We start from the raw sequence: 15,693 nt of genomic DNA, 5'->3' as shown, positions 1-15,693 counted from the left end.
AGCTAACCTGAAACACCCTGGCCTCAAAGGTTGCTAGGATTGTTTGCCAAGGTCAACTTTATCCAAGACTTCAGGAGGGCTGCTCCCCCCACTGAGGGTGTCTGAGTCTCCACACTCCAGTCCTGTACCCCACTGTATGACTCCTGGGCTTCCTGAGGCACACAACACATGCGTGAAATACCCACGCACTGTCTGCCACACAGGGCATGTGAAGATGTATTTCTTCCCTCTTGCAAAGGTGGGCTTCATTCTCCCATCTGATTTAAATCAGTGTGACTGCTGTCTGCCCAGGATAGGGTTAATGATCATGGGGAAAGGGAGTTCTGTTTACTTGGCCTTGGTCTGTAGGAATCCAATTTCTCACAGAAGTTGAGCCCAATCAAAAGCAACACAAAAGGCCAAAAAGGAAATGCTCGTGGGCCCTGAAGACTGTGTTCTGTGCTCTGTGCTTCCTTCACAGCAGCTTGAGGAGAGCAGGGATCTACGCTCGCACAGGCAGCAACCGTGCCACTGGGAGGAACATACGCCGAGCACACTGCCTACATAGCAACAACAAACACCTTAAAATATAATGAAAATCACATTCCCCTAATCACAGAACACAAGGGCCTAGGTCCATACCATCAGTTGTCAAAATGATACACACCAGGCGGGCAGGAAAGTTTGGGTCCTTAGCAAACACTTAGCCAGGATGATTATATGATTATATGCATAGTGACATCATTTCTCTGGGCCCACGTCTCATTCAGCTGGGCTTCATTCTTTGATGGCAGATTCCAAAATATGAACCCTACGAGCTCTCGTCTCTGATCTTCTTGAGGATATTTGACAATGCACCATCTTTCCCCTAAGCAAAGAGGACCTCGAGGATATGTGGGTGGGGCCACTGACAATAATCATTCCCTGAAGGGCTGCGACTCCCAGAAGCACAGAGTGAGGGTTTCTCTGGAGATAGTCCAGCTGGGAAGATTGCTGAGCTTGAGCGTGCTGACTGATGTAAGGTTCCCTGCTACCATAAGGGAAAAAAATGGCCCAGGGTAGCGGATCCCATTATTAACCCTGCAAATGCTGTTTCTCTCATTTTGAGTCTTCTCTGGAGGCAGAAGCAGCAGGATCAGGACACAGGGTTATGTCTTAAAATGAAGTGGAGTTACATGTGAAAGTGGAAAGAGGAATCTTTCTTTTCTTTCTTTCTTTTTTTAAAACAAGAGTTATTTTGTGCTTCATATGCACTGGTAATTTATTGAGTTCAGTGGGGGAAATTGCATTGGAATTTCTCACATATATCTAGTTCCACCTTTGAAGTAGCCATGTTATGGTCAATATGGCAATTACCGTAAGCCCTACGCAACTTTCAGATGTTTTAATTGCCCAATTGAATAAACACAGCTAGGGATGGGAACACCTGGGCATTATATTCTGTCTTTTAATTCTAAGGTTAATGCAAATTCTTACCTGGCCATTCTAAGTGTGAGTTCACATAATGCTGTCCACTTAACAGTATAATCATGAAATACAGGAAATGGCCTTCTTAACCTTAAATAACACAGTGAGTGGAAACAGCTCAACTCAAAACCATTAGAAGCAAGACTAGGTGAGACAACAGGGCATTTGACAGTTCCTACATCTCTTGCCATAGACGATAAAGCATGCGGCAGGCACCTCTGAAACGGTTTCAGTGACTTTCCTGAGAGATCAAAGATCAACAATATCATCATCACCATGAGTGACACAAATACAGAGAAGGCCAGGTCTCAGCTCAGACACCAACACTGAGACTGTACATTCATCAGAACCCCGAGTGCTGGGGTTCTTACTCTATATGGCAAGTTTGTGTCTCACAGGCAAGGACAGGCTAAAGAAAGCATGCAGAACACACACACACACACACACTCACACACACACACACACACACACACTCACACACACACGCGCACACACACAGTTGAGGGGGTGTTTGGGAGAAGTTTGGCTGGAGACAGTGAACAGGAGAGTTTGGAACCAAGAAAGACTTGGATACAGTTGCTTGGAGACATCTGCTTTGTGGTCTCCAAGAAACAGAGGCAATATTGATTTTTGAAATGGGAGAGAATTTTGTGCAATATCATTTGAGAAACCCTGGTGTGCTTCTGAAAGGGAACCAAACCCGGCTAACCGTCTCTACACAGTGGTCTGCCAAGTGGGCCGTGGGGCTGGAAGAACAGAAGATTCCTTATGTCTCCTATTTAGGCCTGCACGCCTTCCCCTTCTGGGTGTCTGCAATCCAATCTGGGTGTGAGACCTACAGCTTCCAGGGTCCAAAATCAGCTCTTCTCCCCCAACACTAGGCTCTGCAGGCTGTTGCCTTCTGCATAGTCAGGCTCGATGCAGCCAAGATGGATTCCTTCTCTGGCAAGTGTGACACTCTCACTCCACACTCACCCTGCTCCTCCCTGCCTGAGCCTTTGCTTGCCTGGAGCTGCCACATATCAGCCCCATATTCTGTGGCTTCAGCATTCCGGCAAGTGTCCATGAAGGAGGGAAGTATAACCACCGAAACGTGGTGCGAACACAGCGTCTGCACTCTGTTGTGGGCGAGCATGCTGAGTGATTTGCAACGGCTCTCCGGGGAGTGGGTTGTCAAATTTTTGGTGTGTTCAGGAAATGTCTGCCACATTTTACATCAACATTTTCAAACTGCAAGTGAGTGAAGTGTTGAATGCTAACAATGAGGAATGGATGGATCTCAGCAGCCACTGGGAACCGTTCAGGGTAGCACGGAGTAACTTGTTTAAACACACACGCATACATACACATATACATACACACACACACACTCACACACACAGACACACACACACATACACAGACACACACACAGACACACACACATACACATACACACACATACACAGACACAGACACACACAGACACACACACATACACACACACATACACACACATGCATACTTACACACAGACACACACACACATATACACACATACTCACACACACATACACACACACACACAGAGACACACACAGACACACACACACAGGCACACACACATACACACACATACAGGCACACAACATACAGACACACACACATACACACACATACATACTTACACACAGACACACACACACACATACTCACACACATACACACACATATACACACACAAACAAGCACACACACACTCACACACACACACACACACACACACACACTTTGATTCGTCCTGATGTCATGTAAGGTTTTTTCATAGAGAGTGCAGGTGGAGAGGCTATCTACTTTGGCTTTTGGCTATCTACTGTCACTTAATCTTTAGACTCAGAATTGCTAGCATCGATCCAAGCCTAGATATTCACCTCTGCTCCAAAATACTTGGCTCAGTCCCTTGTCGGCTTCAGCGCTTTTGCATTACCACCATCTCAACTCCTCTAGTCCAATTTAACTTCTACCCAGAAGCACTCCTTTCTAGCTTGTTTGAGCATCCTCTCCCGTCCTCCTACAACCTGCCCTGCCTTTCATCAGGGCAAGTATGGGGCAGCTGTGAAGTCCACTTACCCTTACGTTAACTGCATGATACGAATACTTCTGGATCCTCTCCCACTGGTTGCAGGAGAGGAACAAGAGCTGAGGAAGGATGTGAACTCAGAGCTCTGCGCTTCTGAAGCTTGTTCATGTCTTAGTGCCCCTGGGGCTCAGACTGAGGTCTGTAGATCCATAGCACACATGTATCCTGGGAACTTGTACAACTCAGTCCCCACTTCCAAATGATGAAAATAACCACTCTGAGGAGTGGACACAAGATTCATCGTGTGGATCCCATGCCTTGAACATGCTAGGAAAGTGTCCATCCCCTGAACTGTATCCTCCAGGCAAGATACCACTGTATAGACAAGTGTGAGAAGCATTCTTTTTCCTTTATTTATATTCTTTTAAAATTATGTGTTTATGTATGTTTCTGTGAATGTGTGAGGACAGGTGTCCAAAGAGGCCAGACAGGTTCCTCTGGATCTATAGTGGTAGGCAGTATGAGTCACTTGATTTGGGTGTTGGAACCAAACCTGGGTCCTTTGTGAGAGCAGCAAGTGCTGTTACCCACTAACTAAGCCATCTCTTGAACCCCAAAGAATAACTCCATCAGCCTTGCTGCTGGTGTGTTCTGTGATATCAGTCACCAGACTGGAAGCTCTGACCATGCTCCTCTGAGAGGGACGCTGCCTCAGTAACACTGATGTTATAGAAACCACAGTGACAGCTGGCATACACACACACCTCCCTCAGTTTCAGTCAAGATGTCTTGATCTGTCCCTCAGCAAACACATTCAGACAGAAGAAAACAAACAAGCAACCCCCTGTTATGTTGGAGAAATCAGGACTGGTGGACATCTCTTCCCTGTCCTCCTCCCCTGTCCTGAGATCTCAGTGGTCACCATTCATGGAGCTTTCTAGACAAAGCCCTTTGTGTATGAATCACTTCAATTTACATAGTTGTATCTGTTCTGTGCTCAGACAAAATAACTTAGCATGAACCAATTGTACAGCTCGGAAGACTGAGGCCCAGAGCTGGTAAGTGACACTGATTCTGTGTGGCAGGGTTTCTTTGACTAAGTGGCCTGAGCTCAGGACACTGCACTAAAGTCCAACTTACAGGCACTCAGCACCCCTGTTCCCCAGTTTCACCTTTGCCCAACTCTACAGGAGCAGAAACTTCCCCTTTGCTAAGGGAGTGAAGGCCATTGGCAGCCATTTGCTCCCCAAAGGACGCAAGTGTATCTCCAGGCTTTGGAAGGGTCTTTGCTGCCTGGACATGCAGATGCAGGCCTGCCTCTTGCTCTGGGGCTGGGGGATAAGAAAGGGCTCTGCAGACCCTGGAAACACTATAGGGATTGACATGGTGGTTCATACCCCAACCCTGAATATCTGCAGCTCCCCCTGTGGAGGCCTGGGCTCCCCTGCTGAGCAGCCTGGGCTCCTTCGCCTGGCCCATCCATCCCTCCTCAGGCACCAAACCCCTTTCCAAAATGTCTTCACCTTTCACGTGACACCAACACTCAAATCCCCCATTCCAAATAAATGAGTGAGAAACCCCTTTCCGCCAGGTTTTGCTGGTGCCCCGGCAAACTCAGAGCCAGGATAAAATTTCCAGGCAGGCGCATGTGTGTGTAATTGCTTCCTGCGAGGAAGACGCTGGAGCCTGCTCCAAATGAGGTGCCAATGATTAGCATCATGGGGTTGTAACTGTGCGAAGGCCCATCTGGACTGACTGCATCACACGGGTTTTTGTACACACATGTGATCCTTAGTTTGGCCATCCATCTAGTGTGCAGGAGCACCCTATCCTAGCAAAAACAGAAGCCACCAGGACACTCTTCCTCTGCTGAGGACTGGACCCCCTGGCTCCTTGTAGTGTCCCTTATCCCATGGTGGGTTACTTACAGAAAGAGAACGGAGACCTCCTAGCGGATGCTCATGTTGGACCATATTTCTGTAGCAAGCCATGAGGAGTCATCTGGAAGACTAGGTTTGTGAGAAATTTCCTTTCACCATGTTCTGGAAGATGGATGAGTAGCATGGTTTCCTGTTTTTGTTTTAGTTTTTCCCCCCTCTGTAAAATAGGCTTAATAATACTCTTCTAATCTCATTTCATTCCCCTAAAGGCTCTCAGAGGGGATGTTTCACATCTGTAGAGTCTGTAGTGAGAATGTTATGTTCAGCTCCTCTGTTTTGTGAACAAGAGGAGAGCGAGCAGCTCAGAGAGGCAGCCCCTTCCTGAGAGAGAACCCCCAGAGAGAGAGAGAGAGAGAGAGAGAGAGAGAGAGAGAGAATGGGGAGGGGAGAGGGAGAAGGAGAGAAAGAGAGAGAGAGAGAGAGAGAGAGAGGAGAGAAGAGGGAGGGAGGGAGGGAAGGAGGGAGGGAGAGAGAGAGAGAGCGAGAGATAGATGGGGAACTCAGGACTTCTGCATTAAGGGCGATTTTGTCCCTTAGCTGTGATAGAACTTGACTCTTCCCAATGCCCCTCTTTACAAAAGATTCTTCTAACCAAAGAGCTCTGATGTAGCAGGTTCCGAGCCTTGACCTTCTCCGGTGAGGTAAGCATTTGGCCCACCTGACTCAGCTCTCAGATACCTTCAAACAAACCATCTTCTTGTCTAGGGTCTTACCTTCTAGAAACCCAAGCCAGCCATGCCAAACACTGTACTTTCTCTGTAAGGAATTAGTACCTGGCCTTCAGACATTGGAGTCCAACTGATAACATCGAAATAGAATTCTCATTTATTCTGATCATGTTTTATGCTGTCTTTACTTCTGAAGTCATGCTTTTAGCTCTGGGCAAATTCTTATGTTAAATCTTAATGTAGGATGATGGAACCAGCAGCTAGATGGAGGCTTCATGGATAGGACGGAGGTTCGCCAAAGAAGAACCTATGAGCCAGGAAATGGGTCCACCCACATGGTCCACCAAATCTATAATTATGTTGTTGCTAGACTTCTGTTCCTGACTTCTATGAGAAATATTGTTTAGTGGCTATTCAGTCTGTGGCATTTTGTTGTAGTATCCCAAATAGATGAAGACAAACAGGATACTTATCTATATAAGAAAGAGCACCGTGAGAGCTTTCTGATAGAACCATCTATCTAGGCACCTGGAATTAACAGAACAGCTATGGTCTGGGTGCTACAGCCAAAGGTATAATCATCACTTCAGAGTAGGGATTCATTTCAGCCAACTGACTTGACACAAGTTCCCTTTATCTTGTTAAAAGGCAGAAAGAGACTTCTGGAATGCTTGCAGCATGAGGTTAATGGGAGCCGTTAATGTTTTCTAAATGCTTTCAAGAAAGACATTGTGCATTGGCATTCATCTATATTCTAAGGAGGGATTTGGCTGTGGAGCGTCACGCTGAACATAGGAAGATATGTTTCATTAAGACTGTGGCTCCATCTTTTAATTAACTTCTTGTTCCTGTCTTTGGTAAAATATTAATTATTTTTTAATCATCACCAGGATGTGCTTTAAGGAGAAGCAGCTGGACTCATCTACCCGTAGCTTCATTATACAGATAGGTGTTATAATAATTAACTTAATTAGCTTGTCACTGCTTGCATAAAATACAGCTGTATTTGGAGAACAGATATTGCTTTGCTGATCCAAGGTTAATTAAAAAATAGAACGCACAAGAGGCCAGGTTATGCTGAGTTGGTGGTGACCTGGTATTTGGCTGGCCTGATAAAGAACATCTCTTCATTGGACCAGAACTGAGAACCAGCATCGAAGAGTTCAAAATGACCCGTGCTGTCCATGTCAGGAAGAACTGGAGGGCCACCATCAGCAAATCCAGTGGGCAGGATTTCACCCGTGGTGACTGCCTCTCTTTCCACATCAAGGTTTCTTATTCTGGACCCCTGGGGGAACCCTAGCTCTATGTACAGGGTGGGAGGGGAGTGGTAAACGAAACTCTTTTCTCAAGAGGTTCTTTGTTATCGTGTGAGGTCTGGACATGTCTGAATGAAAAGCTGATAAAACAGGGAAAGCATGTAGCTAGCAAGAGCTGAGTACTTTCTATGCACCTGGGATGGAGCTAGGAGATTTGCACATAATAATTCATAAAGATCCCTACAGTTCTGTAAAGCAAGTAGGTCTATCCCCATATTAGGGTTCTGAGGCTGAGACCTAGAAAGATTCAATAATTTGGCCAAGGTCACATGGCTAGCCAATGGCAGAACCAAGATTTAATGCATATAGTTTGGCTGCAGAAGATAATTCTTGACCTCTGACCCTCCTTAATAACTGCATTCAAGTAGAATATTGCTATAACACGCTGCTGGATGATAATAGCCAGGAAGTAAATAGTGTTATTCCTGGGAGAGAAACCTTTAAATGTGCAGTTACTCTGCAGGAAGAAACCACCCTTCCCATACCCAACAAACCAGATTTATTCCTAATAATCAGATTAAGGAGCCAGACTGGGTCTGGAAGAATTGTTTTGCTCATTCCTTGTCAATACCTGGGTGTGTTGAATGTTTATAGCTGCTTTTGTTTTGGTTTGTAATTACACAGTGGGCCATTAAGGGTTGATTTGATTCCATAATCACTCACGTCTTCTACCAACTCATTTGGAAGAATAAATGTGCCGCACACAGCTTTGGACACTTTGAGATAACAGCAGCCTGTACCCTTTGCAACTGGCTCATTGAATGAGGGTTGACATGGCAGGAAAAACATTGGAAATCTCAACCTGAGGTACTTCCGAGGTAGGCTAGTATGCTGTTAGCATCAGCCCCCAAATGCTGACTGTGCAGTTTGGTGATTGGCAGGAAGTGTCGTGTCACGCATATGCTTCCTTCATGGACTGAGATGTGTTAGGATTGACCCAGAAGATTTGTCCATACTTCTGAGAAAATAGCCCCAAATCATTTGCTCTGATTCCTCCTGGGCCTGAGCCCCATGATGGTTTGCTGACTCTGGATTGAGATGGCTGGAATCTATTTTAAATCTTAACTATTTGCTCAATGCCACTATTGTATTTCTCCGAGCCGTTATTAATTTGCCTGAGAGTGATGTGTGGTTTGGAGTGGGTGGTACTGATGTGGTTTGTCAGACAGGATGCTGAACGCAGGGCACGAGCTTGGGAAGGAGGAAAATGAGACCTGTTAAAACATGTCAGTTAACATGACCGTGGCTGTGAATCACAGGCCACATGTTGCTACTATTTGGATAAATATTGTCATTTTGTCAAGATTATGGGATACAAAGGTGGGAAATTACACATAAGTATGGGAAGCCATTATGGAATTTCAAATCCAGGAATGAAATGTATAAAACGCAAATGTGCACAGTAGCTCCCTTCCCCCCTCAAGGACACTTCCCACCCCTCGTGGACTGAAGAAACTGAGCTAGTATTCGGTCCTCCACTCTATGTGCTCTCCTATACAGGGAGACATTTAACTTATAAGTTTGGCATGGTTAACTTACAAGTTTGGCATGGTGAGAGACTAACGACTGACCACAATTAATAATAGGAGCCTGAGATAGCTGTCTCCTGAGAGTCTCAGTCAGAGCATGACAAATACAGAGGGGAATGCTTGCAGCCAGCTATTGAACTGAGAATGGGGTTCCCATTGGGGGAGTTAGAGAAAGGATTGAAGGAGCTGAAGGGGTTTGCAACCCCATAAGAACAACAATACCAACCAACCATTGCTCCCAGGGACTAAACCTTCACCCAAAAAGTACACATGGAAAGACCCATGGCTCCAGCTGCATATGTAGCAGAGAATGGCCTTGTTGGGCACCAGAGGGAGGAGAAACCCTTGGTCCTGCCAAGGCTGCTCCCCCTACCCCGCAATGTAGGGGAATGTCAGGGCAGGGAGGCAGGAAGGGGTAGGTGGATGAGTGGGGGAAAGGGGATAACATTTGAAATGCAAATACAAATATCCAATGAAAGAACAACAATAATAATAAAATAATAATATATGACAATCCAGCTACATGATCTGAGGACAGTTACTTGAATGTGTCTGCTCTTCTTACTGTTCTGTGCTGTGCTTTCAGACCATGGAAAGTGGAATGGCGGACACAGGGCTGGGTGAGCAGGACTGACTCCACAATATGATGCTCCTTAATGATTGTGGTGAATGAAGTAATGGATGAGGAGTAGCCTAAGCTAGGGTTAGGAAAGTCAGGACTATGAGCACTGACCGGCAAGGATGTTCTGGCCTTAGCCCTTGCTTTCCTTGAAGTGATAGAGATAGAATATGGCAGACAGCATCTGCACTTTGGCAGCAGAGGCAGCCTGGTGGGATGGCTCTGAGAAGTTGAAGGTTCAGACAAGTGTGGCACATCCCACTCATCATTAAAGGGGAGAGGTGTGTGTGTGTGTGTGTGTGTGTGTGTGTGTTGGCAGTGGACTGTGCCACCAGAAAGAGGAACTGGTAACTTAGTAGCAAGCTCAGAACCCTGGTGAATCTCATAATTGAGAACAGGCAGAAGTTTGAACTAGCTTTGACCAGGTTCTTGTCCTAAAGCATGTGACCACGACACCCTACTAAGAGGACCATGACAACTGGTCACAAAGCATAGCACCTAGAGTTCTCCAAGCTAATGAGGTTAGTAGATAAGACCCAAGTGTTCAGCCAATGAACTTCCCTTCCTGGGCACCCCTTCTTGCACAAGGTATGTATGTAATCTCTTTCACCCTAAGTAAGACATACACATCCTCATCCATCAAGAATAAAGTAATTTGGATAAGCAAGGACTGTTTCCTTCATTGAAGACCACCATGGGGGTGGGGGGCTCTTCATCATACAGAACTATGCCTAAGTCTCCCAAAGAGGCCCGTTCATACACCTTGCACTCACTTAGAGCTAAGCCAGATTCTACCCCATCCAGGGCTCATTTCAGGAACCATGGACCCGGTTCTCAAACTCCTCACAGTTCCCAGCAACATTTGGGTGTACAGGAGTTTAAGAACCCCAGCCTACATCCCAGCTCCCACTGTTTCTCACCTGGAGAGACATGGGCTGGGCCCCCTATCCTAAACTGTTTCACCTTCCCTGAGTGGTGACTGGCACCCCAGAGACATGTAAGAAATGCAGTGTAATTAATGCCTCTGCATTTTGCCTCCTCCAAGGCCAGGCAGAAACCCCGACCCAGATTTGTTTGGCTTTTTTGTTTTTTTGTTTTGTTTTGTTTTGTTGTTGATGATGGAGATGACCTTGAGGTTGAACGTTATTGTGTTAAGAAACAAATCTTAAAAGCCGTGTGCTATATAGAACCTATTTTCTGTGATCTCTGAGAGGCAAAGCTATTGTATGACAATAGAGAGTACATCAGTGGCTCCCAGTGATAAGGTTGAGAGGTCAGGGGACAGGGAGGATAGAAAGGGGGATGACGTAATCATCCCATGTCACCTACAAGTATTGTTAATGCTTTTGTGGAAAACAAATATTAGAGGCATTGCTGCTACTTCACTGAATAATTTCCTTCTGTTCTGACACTAGTTTAAAACAACATCCTAAAGACCTACCATGTTTATGTTCCATTGAATTGTTCTTGTATTACTTTGGGCCTGAGTGTTCTTCAGGTTTGGCATCAATAAGAAATCCAGAATGGCTAATGGGTGTACTTGTGACTCCAGAGGAGGCAAATCTCTGCTTCTGGAGCCCCAGGATGGCTGGGAAGTGGGACCAATGTTCGGAAAGCATCCTGTACAGTCAGGGCTTCTGTTCCTTCAGCCTCCCTTAAACCTTGCTTCCATTCTAGAACAAAGACCATAAGGACCGAGGGTGGAGTGTATTTGCTTGATGGGGGGACTCTTGCTACCTTAAGGGATGAGGGCTTATTCAAGTGCACACTGGCCTAGAAGTCAGAGGCAAACATGCATGAAAATCTCAAGAAGCTGGAAGCTGGGGTGATACTGAACCCCAAGATGCACAGTCAACTACTCAAGTAAGCCTGGTACATCCTAGCTCTGTTCCATCACCAGTCAGGAGTGAATGATGTTTGCATGAATGCTTCTTCCTGGCTCAAGCTGGTTAGAAGACAACCCTATGTGTTTGTCCTCACCATCCACCTTGTCTGAGCCAGGATTTCTTTGTTGGTTTTCCATTGTATACCACAGATTGGTTGTCCCATAAGGTCCTGGGAATTCTCTTATCTTTGCCTTCAGAACACTGGGATTACTGATACTAATGTTACATGCCTGGATTTTATATGGGTTCTGGGGATTTGAACTCAGAACCTCAGACTTGCTTGGCAATGAGATTTTAACCACTGAGCCATTTCCCCAGTCCTGACATTCTACCTTCCTTCATTCCTACCTTCCTTCCTTCTTTCCTCCGTCTCCATCACTCTCTTCTTCCCTCCCTTGTTCTTCCTTCCTTTCTTATTCTTTCTTCCTTTCTTCTTCTTTCCTTCCTTCCTTCCCCTCTCCCTTTCTCCCTGTCTCCTTCCTTCCTTTTCACTTCCTCTTTCCCTTCTCCCCTCCTTGTCTCCTTTCCTTCTCCCATTCCCTTCTTTCATTTCTTATTTATTTATTTATTTATTTATTTATTTATTCATTTATTTATTTTGCAGTACCAGTTTTCAAAGCCTGGTACATGCTAGGCAAGCACCACACCGCTGAGCTACATCTCTTAACCTTTCATTTATTTTTTGAGGCTTTGTCTCATGATGTAGCCCACACTGGATTTAAAGCTCAAAATATGACGGTATCTGCCTCTCAGGGTAGGTGCCCCTTGCTCAATTCCCCTTCTTAGCTCACATATTTTTATATTTTGCCTCTTTGTGGCTTTGTCTCATGGCTCCTGTCAGGACAGCACATCCATCACTGCTAACTACTTGCCTCCTCGTGCACAGTATCTGTCCCAGTGGTGTTCTTGGGTTCACTCAGAGTTGGAGTAGATGGCATCCCCTTCCTCTAAGTTGCTTACTGTGAGGACAACATTTAAAAATTGACCCAGTAAAGAAGCATGGAAACCTTGCATGTAGAGACACTCTAGGTCTATGGTGGGGATAGTTTGCCTTCCCAACAATAAAGTCTTTGGATAGAAGTTAGCATATAAATAAGTCCCACTTTCTACCAATCCTAATGTAAAACTACAGTAAGTTTATAAAGTTAAAGATACCCCATTGGTCTACTCAGACAGAAAAAACGAGCTGGTTAGTAGTTGTTATCCCATGACAAATTGTTTGGGGGAAAACTTCCCCTGCCCAGAATGCAGAAGCCAAGAGATAAGGCAGAGGGTCGTGATGATACATAATTCTGTGACACCTAACATGATGATTCTTTTATGGGGAGTCGTTTACTCAGTAAACACACCTCTGAGCTATTTTACTGCTGGGGTCCCAACTTTGATCTCAAAGCACAAGGCAATCTACTCCCCAACCCTAACTACTGAAAAATGATTTCAGGGCAGAGAGCCACTTCCACCATGCTTTGCATTAGGGGTAGTTACAGTCAACCCACCATGCTTTGCATTAGGGGTAGTTACAGTCAACCCACCATGCTTTGCATTAGGGGTAGTTACAGTCAACCCACCATGCTTTGCATTAGGGGTAGTTACAGTCAACCCACCATGCTTTGCATTAGGGGTAGTTACAGTCAACCCACCATGCTTTGCATTAGGGGTAGTTACAGTCAACCCACCATGCTTTGCATTAGGGGTAGTTACAGTCAACCCACCATGCTTTGCATTAGGGGTAGTTACAGTCAACCCACCATGCTTTGCATTAGGGGTAGTTACAGTCAACCCACCATGCTTTGCATTAGGGGTAGTTACAGTCAACCCACCATGCTTTGCATTAGAGGTAGTTACAGTCAACCCACCATGCTTTGCATTAGGGGTAGTTATTATATGTGTTTTTTTTTTTTTTCGGAGACGAGGACCGAACCCAGGGCCTTGCGCTTGCTAGGCAAGTGCTCTACCACTGAGCTAAATCCCCAACTTCATTATATGTGTTTTTATAGAATTCCTGAGTACTGACTTGGGGTACAGAAATCTACCACCTTATGCTAAAAGGCAGTTTACCTTTGTGGGTTGGTTTTCAAGGGCACACATGAATCTGTACTGGTGGCACCAGCTTACCTTAATGCATCTTTACTCTGTGCCAGGTGGTATGGTACAGTTAATTCATTTTGACAGCTCTGTGAAGGAAGTATATTTATTATCCACATTATATATTTGGGAGAACTGACGTTTACAGAGGCTAAACAATTTTTCAAGGTTCTATAACTAGGAAGTAGTGAGACAAGTTTGGGATTTGAGGCCAGGCTAAGTCCTTCGCCACTTTCCTTACGCAATTGTAGGGATTTGAATGTAAACAGCCTCCGTAGGCTCTTAGGGAGTGGCACTCTTGGAAGATGTGGCCTTGTTGGAGAAAGTATGTTACTAGGGGAGGACTTGGAGGTTTCAAAAGCTCAACCCAGGCCCAGTATCATGCCTGAGGATCCAGATGAAGAACTCTAAGCTACCTCTCTAGTACCATGTCTGCTTGCATACCACCATGCTTTCTGCCATGATTATAAAGGACTAAACCTCTAAAGTATAAAGCAGCCTCAATTAGATGCTTTCCTTTATAAGAGTTCCATGGTTATGGTGCCTCTTCAGAGCAATAGAACCCTAACCAAGGCTGGCAATGTTGGATCTAGAATGCACCAGATAACCTTAGGCTTTCCTGGCTTCAATGGAAAATTATGTTGGGGAAGAGCCTTGTGTTGGGGGTCATGTGATGGAGAAGACTGCCACCATGACTGCTAACAAACTAACATTGGCTGTGCCTACTTTACAGGGCCATCAAGACCTTCATAGCTTTGTGAAAGTGCTCTGTCATCTATAACTTACTGTTATTGCTCTCAACTATTCAAAAACACAGATACTGGCTTCAATAGGAACTTGTTTCTCAAAGCAACAGACCCTAACTTCTAAGGATCAGATAGTATGAGCTATGGCTTGAATATACTTCTGCTCCAAAACTCACACTGAATTTAATTGGGGTGGCATTGGGTAGTGAGACCTTGTAGAAGGTAGTTGGGTCATGAAGATAGATCCTATGAAAATGAATTAATCCCTCTCTTTTAGGAGAGAGTTTTGGGTCTTATAGAACTAGATAAAGTATTGTGAAGGAGTGCTGATATGAAGCATGGCTTTCCATTGAGTTTCCCTTCCTTTACACGCACACTTGTGCCCACTCCTGCACTGTGAGTTGGGGCAGACAAGTTCTTTACCAGAAGTCAAGCAGATGTTTATGCCACATCTGGGATGTACTAACGTCCAGAACCATGAACCCAAAGTAACTTGCTTTCTTCAGAAACTATGTGGTATCAGGTGTCACATTATAGTAATGTTCCAGGACAATGTCAGTTTCCTATCATTGCGCATCTTGTGATGAGATGCATGGTGAGGACCCACTGGGCAGGCAAGAGTGTGCTCGCACATAGTGCTTAGGGAAAGGTGGAGGCACTAAGGTCAGGCCTGATTTACCCTGTGCTGATCATGACTTAAATCAGAGACAAATGAAGACAAAGGAGAATAGTATGACGGGCTTAAGATGTGGTGGAGGTACCCGCAGACATGGCCTGCCCGAAGAACTTCTGTTGAGGGGATTCCTGCAAATCAAAGGGGTTCTAAAACACCCTGAAGCAACCACAGTGGGAGCATTAATCCCCACCAGCAGCTTGGATAATATTTCATCCTTGAGGTATGCCTAGTCCTGGCTCCTGGGATGCAGAACTGGGCTGGGAGCCATACAAGGGAGCAAATCTCCTGGCCTGGGACACAGCATGCGATGAAAAGCTTTGACCGAGGATGAGAGAAGTAGTTCTGGACAGGAGCATGTGCGGCTGAACCCAAACTCATAACTCACAGCATCTTCTATTGAAACCAGGTCTCCTGTCAATCACTCACACAAGCTCTTACTCCCAGCCCGTCAGTTAGGAAAACTGTTATGAAAATAACAGTGAGCAAAGCCGGAGGCTGTGACTCTGAAGAAGTCATCCCCCCTGTGCTGAGATATGAGACCTGGTATGGTCCTGGAGAAGAATCTGGGGCTTCCATTGAACTCAATTTGGTCTGGGTGGCCGGGTAAACCCATAAGGAGCATATGTAACAGGCCCAGAGTTTTCATAACAATTTGCATACAAATATGTATCTCCAAATGTATTTGTGGCACATTATGATTCCATTAAACCATTCTTTAAA

Source organism: Rattus norvegicus, chromosome 10 (assembly GCF_036323735.1).
Source record: "Rattus norvegicus strain BN/NHsdMcwi chromosome 10, GRCr8, whole genome shotgun sequence".
Taxonomy (NCBI): domain Eukaryota; kingdom Metazoa; phylum Chordata; class Mammalia; order Rodentia; family Muridae; genus Rattus; species Rattus norvegicus.
This window is presented reverse-complemented; position numbering follows the sequence as displayed.